The sequence below is a fragment of the Tursiops truncatus genome, chromosome 6 (assembly GCF_011762595.2).
Source record: "Tursiops truncatus isolate mTurTru1 chromosome 6, mTurTru1.mat.Y, whole genome shotgun sequence".
Taxonomy (NCBI): Eukaryota; Metazoa; Chordata; class Mammalia; order Artiodactyla; family Delphinidae; genus Tursiops; species Tursiops truncatus.
The window spans coordinates 91,825,340-91,843,506 of NC_047039.1; the positions used below are offsets into that span (position 1 = coordinate 91,825,340).

General features: G+C 49.4%; 1 protein-coding gene across 17 annotated transcripts in view; it reads right to left on the bottom strand.

Annotated features, from left to right (window-relative positions):
* Positions 1-18,167, bottom strand: part of PTPN3 (protein tyrosine phosphatase non-receptor type 3) — a 142,395-nt gene that overhangs the window by 88,092 nt on the left and 36,136 nt on the right. For 2 of the 17 annotated variants that reach the window (XM_073806387.1, XM_073806386.1), the window contains exons 2-3: positions 15,930-16,052; positions 11,071-11,284 (exon numbers count right to left, since the gene is read on the bottom strand). The exons of 7 other annotated variants lie outside the window; for them this stretch is intronic. The gene's annotated coding sequence lies outside the window, so the exon portion shown is untranslated. Of the gene's footprint in view, positions 1-1,122; positions 2,658-11,070; positions 11,285-15,929; positions 16,394-18,167 lie in introns of those variants that run through there. 8 more of the 17 variants (XM_019946394.3, XM_019946393.3, XM_073806382.1 and 5 more) reach the window with 7 other exon arrangements.

Consider the following 18,167-nt stretch of genomic DNA (forward strand, 5'->3'; position numbering starts at 1 on the left):
AAACATCTACTTTTGGGTATATACCTAGGAGTGGAATTGCCGGGTCATACAGGAATTCTATGTTTGGCCTTTTGAAGGGCCACCAAACTGCTTTCTACAGAGGCTGCACCATTTTACATTCCTACTAGCCATATAAGAAGGTTCCAATTTCTCCACATCCTTACCTATACTTTTGATAATAGCCATCCTAATAGATGTCAAGTGATATCTCACTGTGGTTTTAATCTGCATTTTCCTAATGACTACTGATGTTAAGCAACTTTTCATGTGCTTATTGGCCATTTGTAGATCTTCAGAGAAATGTCTATGCAAGTCTTCTGCCCATTTGGAAATTGGGTTGTTTATCTTAATTTGGATTAGTTATAGGAGTTCATTATATATTCTTAATGTTAAACCTTTATCAGATAGGATTTGCAAATATTTTCTCCCATTCTGTAGGCTGTCTTGTCACTTTTTTGATGTCTTTAGAGATACAAAGGTTTTTAATTTTGATGAAGTCCAATTTATCTATTTTTCTTTTGTTGCTTGTGCTTTGGTGTCATATCCAAGAATCTACTGCTAACTCCAAGGTCATGAAGATTTATCCCTGTTTTTTCTCAAGAGTTCCATGGCTTTAGCTCTTATATTTAGGGCACTGATCCATTTTGACTTAATTTTTGTTTATGGCAAGAGGTAGGAGGAACCCTGGTCTTTCTGACCAGGGTCCCTCCCCACCATGAACCTCTGGCAGAGCTGGCATTGCTGCACTAGACTGTGAACTTCATGAAGGCAGGGTCTGGGTCTTTTAAAGACCACGTCCCGGTGCCTGGTACCCAGCAGGTGCTCGATAATTAACTGTGGGATAAATGGACAGTTGAGTGGATAAACCACTTGGTGGGGGGGGAGTACCCTCCATCCCCCACCTGCTTCTCGTCACTACTATAAGACCACCCACAGCTGGCTGAAAGACTTATCTGTAACAAAGTAAACCTGATCGGCCAACCATACTAAGAAGTAAATATGTATCAACAATTGCACTTACATACTCTTATTAGTTAAACTAAAACAATCCAAGATCTAACCAGCACTTAACTGAGAACAGGACAGAGGGTCTCAGCCCTGAAAAGCTCAATACACCCTTACCAGTTTCCTAGTTCAAGTCCTTCATCGCACAGAGGAGGAAACCAAAGGGCTGACGGAGCCAGTGACTTCCCAAAGCCTGGGCTTCCACTCCCAGAGCTTTCCCACCAAACACAGGAAATCCAAGATCACCCACTGGAAATCCAAGAAAGGCACCAGGTTAGCCTCAACTGTTCCAGATGGTCCTCTGGCTCCAAAACCTGCCAATGGAAAAATGAACTCCGGGTCCTGGATCTCATTCTGCTACACGAGGGCCCCCTCACTGTCTGCCTCCCGTAGCACGTCACCTGCTCACTCTCTGCTCCAGCCACATTGCCCCTGCCCTGTACCCAGTTGTTACAAGCTCGTTCCCACCTCCGGTGTTCGCAGTTGCTGTTCCCTCTGCTTGGGACTCCCTTCTCTCAGACATCCTCCACCTGGCTCGCTCTAAGTGTCTTAGAGCGAGCCAGGTGTCTTATCAGTGAGGCCATCCAGACCTCTCACTGCACCCTTCTCCTTAGCGTTTATCACCGCTAGACATATCAAGTATGTTCACTGACTGTTTCCTCCCAATTCCCACGTTCCTACCTCCCACTAGAATGGAAGTTCCTTAAAGGCAGGGACTTTGTTGTTAACTGCTGTGCCCCTAGCACCCGGAGCAGTGCCTAGCAAGCCTGAGTATCTGCGAATGACATGGATAAAAGGACAAAATGGGAGCATCACACTCAGTAATTCCATGTCCCTAAGCGTGACAGTGGGGAAGGCAGGCAGCTCCAGACCCGCGCGTGAGCACTGCCTGAACCCCGCGGCCACAGAGCGTTGCCTGTCCCGGGCTCCTGGGCAGGCAGAGCTGGGACATCACGTGCCATCAAACTTCCCACACGTCCCAGCCAAGCCCAAGATGCCGGCAGCCGCTACGGTGCTGGCCTGGCCACAGAAAATGGAGTCTCTCCTCACAGGCACTTAATAAATGCTTGTGAGATACACACAGATGCACTGAGTGAACAGCTAGTGTGCACAAGGCTGACACCTGCACTCCTAGAAGGCCCGTGTCAGCACTCCTAACAGCATATCATTCCAACAATGCTGGGAGGTGGTTTGACCAGTAATTCCATTTCTAGGAACCTACTGTCAGGATACATCCATACATGAAAGTTTTATTTGCAAAGATCTTCCTCCCAGAGACATAACATTGAAAATTACACCGAAAAAGCCAATTTCCAAGCTTAGAAGGCCAGTTAAGTAAATCATAAAACAGCCACGGATATCCATGAAGACTTCATAATGACATGGAAAACGTTAGAATATTAAGTAAAAAAGGCTGGTTACAAAAGTGTACCTACAGTGTGACCACAACTATAATAAGTCATTGTATGAAGTATGAAGGAACTCACAAGACCATGAAAACTGTTAGTCCGTCTATTCTTTCAAATTTTCTGTAGTGCCTAAGTTTTCCATGAGCAAGAAAGAGTTCAAAAATCAAACTGATAGAACTTAAAATGCTGTCACCTGATACCTCATTCGAGCTGAGGGTGTGTAACTGCTTAAACCTCCCTCCCGTGACACCTGGTCACCTCCTCGCCCCTTTCTGCCTTCACCTGACCCTGCTTCTTCCTCTTCCTCCCGCTTGCCCCCAGCGCCTGGTACCCGCAGCCCTCCCCACCCTGCCCCAGCCCTGGCCCCGCTGCCATACCTGTCACTCCTCCCCCAGAAACCCCGCTCCCAGGCTGGGCTGCCCCACCTGACACTCCCCTGGCCCACGGACCCACGTTGTAGCCTGACTCCTCTGCCTCCCAGCTGTGTGACTGTGGGCAAGTTGCTGAACCTCTCTGAGACTCCATTTCCTTCTCAGCCAAATAAGGTTGACCCCAACTCACAGGGGTCTGAGGTTCAGGGAGTTAGACCCCCGCCTCAGGGGGCCCTTCCTTCCATGGCTGAGGTTCAACATGCCAACAGCTGTGTCTCCAGCCCCTGCCACACGATGGGCCTCAACCTGCTGGCTCCACCCAGCCTTGGGAAGCGCTGCTTATGGCAGCCGATGCACAGGGAGAGATTTCTTAATCCTCCATTTGCATAAATCTGGACACCTGCCCTCTCCTGAAGGAAGCGGAAAATCAGGTTTGCTCCGGGTTCCTGGATCAAACCAGTGGTTTCTTGGCTGAAATTCCCATCCTCCCGTTGAAGCCTCCACAACTCCAGAAAACCCACAGCCCATCTCACAACGGACGCCCAATCCAGATCCCCAGCACTCATCCTTTCCGAGTCCCTGTTCTATCTTCCGAAGACGGTCCTGGCATGTTTAGCTGAGGTCCTGCTGACGGCTTACACCATCTTCTCCCATCCACACCACCACTCTCCCAGGCACCTGACTCGGTGCTTGGTTCCCCCGCTCTTTCAGCCACAGGGCTTTATGTGTTCTTCCTGCGTGAACACTCTGAGCTCACCCCCTATGACGCCACAGACATTTAATGAGCCCCAGCTGTAGCCAGGCTCCACGGCAGGTGCTGGGGTTCAGCGGTGAGGAAGAGGCTGTCTCAGAGAGAGACGCAGGAATAATCAAATCATCACCTTCCAGTGTGGGGAGTGCTTCTGTTAAGTCAGGTGTGTGCCACTGGCTGCTGGGGCTTTGTCTAGGGTGTGACCACAGCTCATCCTCGAGCCCATGCAAACAGCTTTTAAGGGGATTCTAATGGCAAAACTACACCTTGAAGGATGGAGTATCAAACGGCAAAATCAAATCACCCAACGTTTATCCCCAAACCTGCAGGGGCTCCTGCTGCCCCTTGTCCATCACCCACAGTCTGATTCCCGTCTAACCCTCCACACCCCAGACGCCTGGGTGCATGTGCTCCACGGGGCTGGGGAGACGGCCACGCAGCTGAGCTTACTTCACTTCCTCCATATGCTCTTCTCCACGAGCCTCGCCACCATGTGTCATATTCCTGACCAATGCCACTCACGGCGGTGTCCAGACTGGCAGCACTGTTATCAACCCAGGTGCCCGTTAGGAATGCGCAATCTTACGCCCGGCCCCAGGCCTACGGTATCCTGTTCGCCTGCACATTGAAGTCTGAGAGGTCCTGCTCGCCGACCCATTTCAACTCCCCCAGGCCTTCAGCTTTCCTCCTTTCACCCTGTTGCCAGCTGCCAACTCTTGGTGTCTTCAACAATCCACGCAGTGAGCTGACACACCACCCCCAGGGGGTCCACCCCACAACGGCATCACTCTGGCCCCACCCTGCCCGGGGCAGCATGCATGGGTCACAGCCCTCTCCATCTGAGACCGGGGCTCCACCTGGGGACAAGTGCCACGCTACGGTCCTTCTGACAAGCTGAGAGGGACAGATGGCAGGCAGTGACGGACCACCAGTACTTCCTGAGTAATCACCACGTGCCACTGGGAGAAGCCCCTGTCATCCTGGAATCTCACCCAGCCTCGTGAGGCGGGGACGCCTGTCAGCCCCACTGTGGAAACGAGGACATCAAAACGCCAGGAGGCTCGCTGGGGTCACGGAGTTAGTGAGAGGGGGTCCGGAGACAGCCCCAGCTTACAACCTGCACCAAGAGATAACAGTGCACACCACAGGGCTCAGGAGGAGGTGGTACACCTATTTTAACGGGGAACAGTCCTTTGGCCAGACCTAGAAACGAGGGGGAAAGTCACAGAACAGTGGGAGAGGCAAGCAGGGGCCAGATCAGGAAGCCCTTCAACGATGGACTAAATTGCTGAGACTAATGGGACAGCAGGAGCAGTGAAGCTTTTGGGGCAGGCTGGCCCCCAACGCCTACCCCCTTCCCTGACATCCACCCCCTCCCCTCACTCATGAACCTGATCCTTCACCACTTGAGACATGCTTCTCCGACCCTCCTGAACCAGCCAATACAGTCAGAGCCCCCCAAGTTTGCTCGGCTCCATTGCCTGCCCTCCCCTCCCCTCCACTCCCCTCCCACTCCCCTCCCTCCCTGTCCCCTCCCCCTCCCCTCCCCTCCCCCTTCCCCTCCTCTCCCCTCCCCCTCCCTTCTCCTCCCCTCCCCTCCTCCCCCCTCCCCCTCCCTTCTCCTCCCCTCCCCTCCTCTCCCCTCCCCCTCCCTTCTCCTCCCCTCCCCTCCCCCCCACTCCCTTCCCCTGCCCTCCCCTCCCTTCCCCTCCCCTCCCTTCCCCTGCCCTCTCCAGGAGGAAGCCCAGCACCAGGGGACACCTCCACCAGCAGTTTTCTCCCAAGCGGCTCCTCCACAGCAAAACCCTATTAAAAGTCACAAAACAGGCCTCAACAAGGCCAGCTGCCAAGAACCCTTTCCCTCCCCTCCTTTGACGGGGCTCCCTTCCAAGCCCAGTCTTCCCACATCAAATCACCAGTTTCCACCATCATCTCCAAGAGGAGGCTGCGACTTGCCTCCTTACCCTTCAGCCCACATCCTGAGGAGGCCCAGCAGGGCCCTGGGGATGGAGCTGAGGAAGAGAAGGTCTCTGCCCTGGGGATGCTCACAAGGGGGGGCCCGACCCCGAACATGTACCCCTTTAATGGGGAAACGTTCTCAACCCCCCATATATTCATTCACCTGGACCTATATGGTAACTCTTAAGAAACTAAAGCCTTTCTTAGTCTTTGAAAATGTCTTTTAGTAGCAAATAGTCACTGCAACAAGGGAATCTGCCTTATGATCGAAAAAATTTAAGATTAACTTTGTATAAAACAGAAAACGTTAAAATTACAACACAAAAATTTTAAATTCCTGCATTATTTATAGACCAAAAACACTTTATTTGTGATACACACTTTGTCATACACAGATCTATTCTGGAGTCCAGCTACTCAACATGTGGTCTCTGGCCACAGTCTCAACACCACCTGGGGGGCCTGGTAGGGATGCAGAAGGCAGGGCCCACCCCCCAGGCCCCTCGAATCAGAATCTGCATGTTAGCACTAACGCTTGGGAAGCCCTAGCTTAGAGCATATCACCAGCAGGGTTAGGGGGAGAGACGGGGGAAAGCAACGCCGGAGGGAGCCAGGCGACATGGGACCCGCAGAGAAGAGGTGACCTTAGTGCTTCTGCAGGGAACACTTTCTGGCAACAACATGAAGCACGTATAAATGTTAGGGACCCACTGGGGAGAGAGGCAAATGGGAGAAGTGTGTGAACCCACCCAGTTTTAGGGGGGGGAAGGAGGGGCAGGTTGGAGGAGGGGCTGAGGTGTGATGAGAGGGCTTTGTCCGGTGCAGCTGTAGGAGTGAAGGGAGACCCTGGGGTTTCTATGCTGGAAAACACGTCACTTACAGAGAGAACATTTTTAAGGAGGAAGGTGCAGAGCTCTGCTTTGGACATGCACATGCAGAAGAGGGACCTGGGGACACTCAGGGGGAGATGTTCAGATGTGATACACACACAGACATGACCAGGCTGGAGCAGACCTGTGAGCCCCTGATGATGGGATAAGGTGTGCTCACCCAGGAAGGCCTGCAAGACGACAGAACAGAGGGAAAAGGAGCCAGAGAACAGAGGATGAGCCAGGGTGGGTGGGGAGGCAGGAGGGGAGCTGCATCACAGAAGCCCCAGCAGGGGGGCATCGGCACAAAGAGCAAATGGTCTGAGTGATGAAATGCCACTGACCTTGACAAGTGAGCGGTTCCTGGCCATCACAACAAGGGCAGTGTTGCTCAAGGGGCAGGTGGGGAAGCCTGGGGACAATGGGCTGGGGGATGCAGGCGATAGATAAAGCTGAGACTGCTAGATAAATAAATGCCTAAACATCTCACCTGAGGTTGCAAGCCCCCTTTAATCAGAATTGTGTCCTTCGGTACACCCATGTTCATAGAAGCACTACTTGCAATAGCCAAAAGGTGGAAGCAACCTAGGCATCCATTGACAGATGACTGAATAACAAAATGTTGTATGTACGTTCCATGGAGCATTACTCAGCCTTAAAAAGGAAGAAAATTCTGACACATGTGACAACATGGATGAACCTGGAGGACATTATGCTAAGTGAAATAAGCCAATCACAAAACGGCAAGTACTGCATGATTCCAGTTATATGACGTACCTAGAGTAGACAAAATTATAGAGACAGAAAGTAGAGGGTGGCTGCCAGGGTTGGGGTGGGGGGTCGGGGAGGGAATGGGGAGTTAGTATTCAGTGGGTAGAGTTTCAGTTTTGTAAGATGAAGAGAGTTCTGTGGATGCATGGTGGTGATGGTAGCACACAAGTGTGACTGTGCTTAATGCCACGGAACTGTATATACACTTAAAAATGGTTAAAATGGTAAGTTTTATGTTATGTGTATTTTACCACAAATAAAAAAAATATGTCTCTCTGGGACTTCCCTGGTGGCGCAGTGGTTAAGAATTCACCTGCCAATGCAGGGGACATGGGTTCGAGCCCTGGTCCGGGAAGATCCCACATGCTGCAGAGCAACTAAGCCCTTGAGCCACAACTACTGAAGCCCACATGCCCTAGAGCCCGCGTGCCACAACTACTGAGCCTGCGTGCCACAAATACTGAGCACACATGCCACAACTACTGAAGTCTGCACGCCTAGAGCCCGTGCTCCACAACAAGAGAAGCCACCACATGAGAAGCTCGCCCACTGCAATGAAGAGTAGCCCCCGCTTGCCGCAACTAGAGAAAGCCCGCGCCCGGTAGCAAAGACCCAATGCAGCCAAAAAAAACAAACAAAAAAAACCCTTAAAAAAACTGTCTTTCTTTCAGCATAGGTATAGAAAACCTGAACTTCTGGAATTGAATAGCATGTCTATGTCAAGAGAGGTGAGAGCCAATCTTTTTCTGCGACTGTAAACTATTCCGCCAGCAGGCTTGGCAGTGAAAGGAAGGGAGTGATGGGGCGGTGACCTAATGGTAAGGCCGGGCTGGGAGAAGGCTTTTTTTTTTTTTTTGGTGATGGGAGGACAGATTTCAACTGGAAGTGGAGAGGTAAGCCAGAGCCAGAGACACTCATTTCTCAAACTGGAAGAAAGGAAGAAAGAGAAAATGAAGGAGGGAGGAGGAAAGGTGAGGAAGCTCCCTCCAGACGGCCCTGAGCATCCCAGGGCCACAGGTGGTGGGGTCATCTGGAGAGGGGAGGGCAACAGGTAGGAGACCCAGAGAGAGTGGAGAAGCTAGGCTGGCTGGCATGGGAGCAACAGGGAGGACAGAGGGCTGGTTGGGCAGCAAGGAGGGCCCAGCTGGCTGTAAAGCACAGAGCACACCATCTGGAACTATCACGAAGCCTGGGGCAGCGATCCTCAAAGGATGGTCCCCGGTCTCTGGACCAGCAGCATCACTGAGGAGCTTGTTAGAAATGCAAATTATGGGACTTCCCTGGCAGTCCAGTGGTTAAGACTCCGGGCTTCCACTGCAGGGGCCACAGGTTTGATCCCTGGTCGGGGAGCTAAAATCCCGCAGGCCATGTGGCCTGGCCAAAAAGTTTAAAAAAAGTGCTAAAAAAAAAAGAAATGCAAATTCTGAGGCCTCACCTGAGTCTGATTCAGACCCACTGACTCAGAAACTCTGCGGGTGGGGCATAGCAGCTTGTGTTTTAAAAGGCGATTCTGATGTGCTAAAGTTTGAGAAACAGTAGTACAGAATACAGAAACTCAATGGAAGGTATATATCATCTTCTTACATAAAAACGAAAAAAAAACAATCAGCCTAGCAGGGCTTCCCTGGTGGTGCAGTGGTTAAGAATCCACCTGCCAGTGCATGGGACATGGGTTTGAGCCCTGGTCCAGGAAGATCCCACATGCCGCGGAACAACTAAGCCTGTGCACCACAACTACTGAGCCTGTGCTCTAGAGCCCACGAGCCACAGCTACTGAGCCCGCATGCCACAACTACTGAAGTCCGCATGCCTAGAGCCCGAGATCCACAACAAGAGAAGCCACCACAATGAGAAGCCCGAGCACAGCAACGAACACTCAATGCAGCCAAAAATAAATTAATCAAAAAAAAAAATCAGCCTAGCAACTTCTACATAAAAGAGCAAGAAATGCACAACTATTAATACTTTGATGCCAATACAGCTTATTTCTACAGTTAGACAAATGCCAAAAGATGTTAACAAAATGATAGAAATATACAGTCTATTTAATAAACTTCCTTAGATGATATCTAGAAAACACACCCAAGGTCTGGGGGCTGGAAACTATATGATTCAGGTACCAGTCCCTGCTCTGTGACTATCTGTGTGCCCTGAGCATGCCTCAGTTTCCCCACCTGTAAAGAGAGGGAGCTGGAAAAGATTCTTCTGAGGTCCTTTCCAGTTCAGACACTGTGTGACCCTCTCTGTCCTGTAAAAGGTGACCTCAAACTCAATGCTTTTACATAGCTATGCCTGGGTGGGGTGGGGGAGAACATTTTTAACCAGTAAACATAGTATCACAGTTAACCAGAGAAATTTCCAAAGTTCAGTAAGTGCTAGTATCTTGCATTCTAATAACTAGAAACTCTAACTGGCTTTTCCCTTAAAGCCACCAATGCCTGGAGTTATAAAAACACTATACTGCACTGGACCATGTTCTTGAAGTCCACAGGACTAGGATGCCCCAGAAAATCTCTATACCTTCACATTTTCACCCTATAAAACAGGCATACCTCAGAGATACTGTGCGTTCCGTTCCAGAACACCGCAATAAAGCAAATATCGCAATAAAAAGAGTCACGCACATTTTTTTGGTTTCCCAGTGCATATAAAAATTATGTTTGCACTATACTGTAGTTTATTAAGTGTATAACAGCATTATGTCTAAAAAACAATATACATACCTTAATTAAACATATTTTATTGCTAAAAAAAATGCTAACCATCATTTGAGCCTTCAGTGACTCATTACCTTTTGCCAGTAGAGTGTCTGAAATATTGCGAGAATTACCAAAAGGTGACACAGAGACCCGAAGTGAGCAAATGCTGTTGGAAAAATGGCACCGAGAGACCTGACTGATGCAGGGTTGCCATAAACCTTCAATGTAAAAAACACAGTATCTGCGAAGCCCAATACAATGAGGTATGCCTACACTTTTTAATCCAGGAAGGCAGAGTTCGTGTTTTTTGCTAGGCAGAAAATGAGTTAAGGAACTGGACTAATCAGACACCAGTGCCTGCCCCTGTGACCAAGTGTCAGGCATTCAATACTGCAACTCTAGGCTTCCTGATAAATGACCCTGTATTGGCCTTGTTACCAGACTCCCTAGATGCTGGTTTCCTGCCTGGTCTCTCTGCATCCAAGTCCTTCTCTGCACCTTCTAGTCATTCAATGCCCATCCTCTTGTGCCTGGGTCCCCAATGCCAGCTGCTTCCGTGCCTCTGCCAAAGACCAGCAACTCGGTTCTGATCTCAGAACTAGGGCTGGAAGAGGAACCTGGGTGTCTGCGCACGAAAGACAGGTGAAGTGTGAGCGTGGCAGGGGCCGGGTGGGAAAGATTAGGTCTAGGGAAACTCTGGTCTCCAGCCATACCTCACTTACACACCCTGGCTCTTAAATTCCATTAAAATTGGGTCAGTAGGAAGCACAGCTGGCCTGTTTTCCCCCCTGTGCATGTATCACAAACCCCATCCCCCCTCCTCCATCCAGCCTGGGTTTGGAAGTGATGTTCCAGGCTCTCTCAGTCCCTGTGGCAGGAAGGAACAGGTGAGGGGAGGGCTGAAACAAAGTGGATGTAGCAGGAGAAAGGCTGGGAGGGGCACACCAAGGGAGGTGCAACCACAGAGAGGACCAAAGCCACTAATATGGGCCTGGCAGGCAACGCCAGGGAGATGAGTTTCGCTTTGTCCAGGCAGAAAATTCCTACTGCTAGAGGGTTTTCTAGGCTGATCCCCAGGCACTGATCTCCAACTTCAAAGTCACCTTTGGGTAGAGTGACCACATATCCTGATTTGTCCAGGATAGCCCAAGTTGAAGTTACTTGACTAGATGCAATTATTAACAGCTCCTCATTTATTCTCAAAACGTTCTGGTTTGGATTAGAAATTCTAGTTACCTTATTCTTGGGCCCCTCGGCCTGGGAAGTCAGAGTTGCATTTGGAGAAGGCACTCAGTGTCAGGAGGAACGTGCAGGCTGAGTCTTGCCCCTCACCAAATGTTCTGTTCTCCACTCTAGCGTCCCTGCCAAGCCATGGCCCGGCGTCCACTTGTATTCCTGCAGAGACAGCAGCTCACTATCCCTGGAGGAAGCCTCTCTTTTGTGGGGAAAGCTGTGTTATTAAAAAAGAATATCAGGGTAGATGAACAAACAAAGAAGATGTGGTGTATATATACAATGGAACATTACTCAGCCATAAAAAAGAATAAAACCTTGCCATTTGTGGGAACACGGATCTAGAGGAGGGGTCCGCAACCCCCGGGTTGCAGACCGATACTGGGCCGCGGCCTGTTAGGAACCAGGCAGCACAGAAGGAGGTGAGCAGTGGGTGAGCGAGGAAAGCTTCATCTGCCGCTCCCCACTGCTCCCCTTCACTCCCCATCCCTCCCCATCGCTCCCCTTCACTCCCCATCGCTCCCCATCCCTCCCCATCGCTCCCCACTGCTCCCCTTCACTCCCCACCCCTCCGCATTGCTCCCCATCCCTCCTCATTGCTCGCATTACCGCCTGAACCATTCCCACTGCCATCCATGGAAAAACTGTCTTCCACGAAACCCGTCCCTGGTGCCAAAAAGGTTGGGGACCACTGAACTAGAGGGTATTATGCTAAGTGAGGTAAGCCAGACAAAGACAAATACTGTATGACTTCACTTACATGTGAAATCTGAAAAACAGAAGAACAAATGAAACAAAACAGAAATAGACTCATAGATACAGAGGACAAACAGATGGTTGCAGGGGGTGGGGGGACAGGTTGGGCAAACTAGGTGAAGGGATTAAGAAGTACAAACTTCCAGTTATAAAATACATAAGCCACAGGGATGTAATATACAGCTTAAGGAATGTAGACCACACTATGTAATAACTTTGTATGGGGACAGATGGTTACTAGACTTATCGTGGTGATCATTTCATAATGTAGGCAAATGTCAAATCACTATGTTGTTCACCTGAAACTGACATAATATTGTATGTCAACTACACTTCCAGTAAAAAAATAAATGCATAAAAGTTAAAGTAGCAAGATTCAAATCTATATACAGCAAGATGGCAACTAAATAACAACATTCTGGGCTTCCCTGGTGGCACAGGGGTTAAGAATCCGCCTGCCAATGCAAGGGGACACAGGTTCGAGGCCTGGACCAGGAAGATCCCACGTGCTGTGGAGCAACTAAGCCTGTGAGCCACAACTACTGAGCCCGCGTGCCACAACTACTGAAGCCCGCGTGCCTAGAGCCCGTGCTCCCCAACAAGAGAAGCCACTGCAATGAGAAGCCCGCGCACGGCAACGAAGAGTAGCCCCCACTCGCCGCAACTAGAGAAAGCCCGCGCGCAGCAACAAAGACCCAACGCAGCCAAAAATAAATTAAAAAAAACAAAAAAACCCAAAACATCCTTCTGCTGAAAGGAGTGGGAGTGGGGGAGACTAGACAACCTGCTGACTTTTTTCATTCAGCAAATGTTAACTGAGTGCATTTGATGTTTCAGTGGCATTGAAGACACATGGTGGGTTAAAACAGACTCAAACTGAGGAGAATTCTACCAAATAACTGGCCTGTATTCTCCAAAAATGTCAAGGTCACAAAAGACAAAGAAAGCCTGAGGAACTGCTCTAATTTAAAGGAGACTGAAGAGACATAAGCACATGCAACGCACGATCTGGGGTTTTCTTTGCTACAAAGGACACTACCAAGACAACTGGCAAAGCCTGTAGGTCTGTAGATTAGATAACAGTACTGTATCAATACTGATTTCTTGTTTAAAAAGTGTACCATGGTTATATAGGAGAATGTCATTGGTTTTAGGAAATACACTGAAGTATTTAGGGGGAAAGGAAGACTCTATAAATGGTCCTCAAATGGTTTAGGAAAAAAATGTATACCCAGAGAGAAGAATAAAATAAATGTGATAAAACGGTAACATTTGACAAATCTGGGTGAAGGGTATATGGGAGTTCTCTGTTCTATTCTTGGAACTTCTCTGTAAGTCTGAATTAGGTCAAAATAAAAAGTTAAAAGAAAAAAAAGAAGTCTCAAAGAAAGTGTGTGTGTGGTGTGTGCATGTGTGTTCAAAGGAAGAGAGACCCTGATTTCACAGAGCTCGCAGTGTAGCTGAGGAGACGGGTACTAATACAAATAATTACACTAATTAAGCACAAAATTGCAACTGTGAAAAGTGCTGTGAAAGGAGAGAGACCTGGGGGCCAGAATGTGAGCGTTTACAGCAGGCAGTTTTACCCACAGCAGGAAGGCGAAGGGAGGCATCTACAATCACGCAGCCAAGGCCCAAAGAATGAGTTAACTGGGGAGGAGGGGAGGAAGGTTCCAGGTTCTCACTGGCCCTGTGAGCAGAGACAGCATGGGGACCAAAGCATGTACACCAGGGCCTGCAGGAGATGCCAACATTAGTTTTGTCTTTTATTCTAAAAGCAAAAGGAAGCAGCTTTGAAAGACCCCCTTGGCTACAGCAGAGAACAGGCTGGCATGTGGAGTCCTCCATGGTGGTGATGGCGGTGGGGAGAGCTGCTTCCAGGAAGAACACCATGCAGGATTTTTCCATTGCTCCTTGACACCTTAATTTTCTACAGCAACCATGTATGAATTTGATAACCAGACCTGGGGAGGGAATGGTGGGGGGAGCAAAGCGAGCAAGACCTGAGCTCACGCTGTCATTATCTCCACTCTAGGCCCACCAGTGGTTTGGGTCAATGGATGGTTGACAGAGCTGGTTGCTGCCTCTCCCACCAAGACCCTCATGTCTAGATCGAGGCTGACTCACCTGAGGGAAGTAGCGTGCAGGGACCAGGTCTTCACACTCCTCTCTCTAAGTCAGACCAGTGCCTTTCGTCAACACAGCACCCAGCTGGCCACAGCCCCTTTCTGGTCCTGGACCCTGCCCCTTGGAACGTCCCTCTAGCCCTGTGAGCCGGGCCCTCAGCCCTGCCCTGGGAGCAGGCCATCACTCGCGACAGCCACTCTCAGCATCGAAGGCTAAACAAGGCGCTTGTCTGCGGGTCAGCGGCGCAAACACAAAGGGAGGGGACCCTTTTCTGTGCCAAGTTCTACCTGAGTGGGTTTTCGGTCATTAGCTCCTTTAACGGAAACAGGTTCTATTATTATCCTCATTTTACAGTCAAGTATTCGCCTGGGGACAGACTTGAGTTCAAACCTTGGCTGTCCTCGTAGAGCAGTGTGCCCTTCCAGGAGTCATTTCATCTCTCTGAGCCTCAGTTTTCTCATCCCATCTGTAAACTGGGGCTGGTAAGTATTAGCAAGATTCTGGGGCTAGAAGGTACTATTTATTCCATTTTGAGGCTCCAAGAGGCTCAGTACAGAAAATTCAAACTACACATCGCTTAACTATTTACTAAAAGCTTGTGTATCCTGACAGTAAATCACGGGACCTGAATTTTCCAGGACTATCCCAATTTCAAATGTTCTGTTCTAACTTTCCACATAAACCATCGAAATGTCTCAAAAATTCCACTCTCAGTATCCAAACAACACCTCCCAGGCCTCCTCTTGCACAAAGACGCAGCACAAACATTCTTTCTCAGACTACAGAGCCCAGTCTTTGGTTCAGAAAATGTAGCCAGTGGAGCCCTGCTGGCCCCCTGAAGGAAACGGGGTCAGGGAGAAAAATCCGGGGCAGTCAGCACTCCATCAGGACTCTCAGACTTGGCTGCTTCCTGGCACATCGATGTAAACCGCAGCCAGGAGAAGCTGTATCATGATGAGAGCATCGTCCACAGAGGGACACAGACCGGGGACGTGAGCTCTGCCCCCACCTACCTACCCAGTGGCCAGTACTCAGGGAAGCAGCACGGCCAGAGGGTTGCTACAAAGATGAAAAGATTAATATTTGGAAAGCACTCAGAACATTGCCTGGAAGCTAGTAAGTGTCATATCAGTGTGTAATAACTAAAACCAGAGGCATCCCTGGCAGAAGGTGCTCATGCCTCGGAGACAGCACAGAGGCATCACTCCTATGCAGGACAAACAAGGGGAATGGACACATACCCCGGGATGAGTGAGGCCAGGCCCCTGTACAGAGATGGGGGGGTACCCTCACTATAGAGGTGGGTCCTGCATTAGCCAAGATCAGGAGGCTGGGCCTGGGAAGAGTCACCATTCCCGAAATACGCGAGGTCTCTTCATGCCTCTGAGTCTTTGCATCTGCCATTCTGTCTGCCCCCTGAATACCATCTTTTTCTGCCCTCAAGGCTGAATTCAAATGCCAACTACTCCAACTACCCTGATGCCCGTCAGAATGAATGGCTCTCTCCATTGGGGTCTCCTGCATCTAGCTTTATCCTCTTTTAAAGCAGTTGTCAGACACACAGATAGACAGCACATGCATGCCCACATGCGTGTACACACTCACACAGAAATGTCACCATGTCACTGTCTTCCCAACTCCACCATGAATCCTTCCAAGACGGGTTCAGCTTTCATCTCTGTAACCCTAGGGCCTGACACATAGTATAGGCTCAGTAAAGGTCTGAATCTGCTGTTACATCCGTGCTCACAGCTGATCTTCCCCTGGAGGCGGAAGGCTATTACAGGTGCATCATGCATGACCAGAAGCTATGGAGATGCAAGATCTCTGGGTCTCGGAACCCATGACCAGATCAGATTTCAGCCAGGGACCCACCAAGCACTCCCTTTTAGCTCCCCCTCAGGCGGATGAAAGGAGATGCCTGTGAGATCACAGTCTGCAGTTGCCAGGACCCAGACCTGGGCAGAGTGGACACTGACCTGGTCCGATCTTGTCTCTATCAGAGTTGGTCAGAAGAGCCCAGGCTTGGGAAGCTACACCAGCTGGCTGCCCCACACTCCCAGCCTGTCAACGCCAGGGGATTGCCCTCGGCATTCCAGCCCCTGCGAAGAGATGAAGAGGGTGGCTCTGCTTCCCAGGACCGTTGTCTGAAGGAAGGTGAGTCCTGGGATTACGGTCAACAGGCACTTACCTACGGAGAGAGGGAAGGACCACAAATCGCAGGTTCCCCCCATCCCCCAACATGCCACAAACCCCGAGGTTGGTGGGGGGTGGGTAGGGTGCCTTGTCTTCCTGTTCCCTCCAGTCCCCAAAGTCCTCTGGTAGATTATGTCCATCCTAGAAAATGGAATTCCTCGTGTGCCTGGACCCGAAGTTCAGAAGGTCCCAGTTCGTCCCTCTAGCTCCTGGTCCCACACTACCTTTGCTAGCTGAGTTTCCTCAACTGTAAGAGGAGAGAGGGAGCACATTGAAATTAAACAATGCATGCAGAACCTCCCAGATCACAGTCAACAATCAAGGAGCTGGTCTCAATCCCCTGAGACCAATTACCAGCTTGGAAGCCCAACTTCTTTCAGAGATAAGATTCATCTCTGACCAGGTTCCTGACACTTGAATGGGAATGTTAAAAGCCACCAGAATACCTTCTCTATGATAAAATGTGGAAATGGAGGGCTCAAAAAAGGATGGTGAAGCAGTGTGGGATCCTAAATTGGACTCTGTGTTAACTTAGGTTCTTTCTCCCACCCCAAGCTGTCCCTGACCTTGGCCTCCTGTGTGTCTGGCCTGGCCAAGACCTGCCCTCTCCTTGAGAAGTTCTCCAGGCACCCCGGGTTCACTGGAGTCCACTGGCCCACTCTGCATCCCCACCCAGCACTGCATCTGCCATGTAGAAGCAGCTCAATAAATACTTGCTGAACGGAATGCCTCAGCCACTCCATCTCAGAGATGCCTTCAGTAACCTGACCTTTTACATTCCAGCTAATGTCTAATTTGCATATACGAGTTGGTTTTAGGAGACAGCAAATCACCAGGGACAAGGCAGGATCAATACAGAGTATTAGGCACGTTTTATTCTACTCTAATTCTCTGCACATTGGTATTCCATCAACTGTATGCAGGATTTATGGGAGCTTACTATAAACTAGAATATTTAACTAGAATGACCTACTCTCTGTCAGATAATAGCTTACTGTTTTTAATTTTCAACTAGCCAGAAAGGTTTCCAGCTTCCAATCTACTTTACATCTTGATTTAATCATCAGGAACGCCACCTATTTGAAAGTCTCAATACAATAAAGAGCAGCCTGATGCAGAAGGAAAAGACCTGTCCGCGGAACCAGATGACATGAGTTATATCCCAGCTACACCACGTACTGTGTAATTGACTGCTCAAAGCCTCAGTTTCCTCACCTGTAAAATGGGAATAACACCAGCCTCACAGGGGAGTTGTAAAAGTTAAATCAGTTGATGCACATGGATGTACTCTGTGCAGTTCTACAAGTCTATACAAAGGTTGGTTATTAGAGTAAAAACATAAGATGAACTTCTCAAACAACTCAGATAGGCTGATGACAGAAAGCATGGTGGTTCTAAAGGGGGGAGAAAGGGAAAATTTGCACCCTGCCCCCGCACAGGGAGGGACGTCGGGAAGCACTTTTGGTTGGCACAACTGAGGGAAAGGGATTGCTACCGGAATCTACTGGGTGGAGACCAAAGACGCCGCTAAACATCCCACAACGCATAGAAAAGGCCCCACAACAAAGAATTACTGAACCCCAAATATTAACATTGTGAAAGAAACCCTAATTTCAATAATCACTGAAAGCTGGGTTTGGGAGCTTTTTAGAACAGAAATCTTCCTAACTAGGCTTTACTTTCAAAGCATCATCTGCTTAAACACTTGCAAGATGGATCATCTTGCAAAACAGCTCTTTTGTAAGTCAAGCTGAACTGCCAACTTCTGGAGTTTCTGAATGTATAAAACTGCTTTTAAAGAAGGTGCTCTCCGATTACAATTCAGCTAAATTGTTTTTCCAAAGATTTCAGTAGAGGTTCTCCAGGGCACAAAGACAGGGTCTGTCAATCTGGCACTAGGCCCTGAAGATGCTTTCGTAATTCCAATTTCCTGGTGAAATGGGAGCCACGAGGGTCTCTAAACGAGTTAAATTCCCATCATGCCAACTGCTTGTTTGCTTTGGCCAGGCACGGTGCCAAAC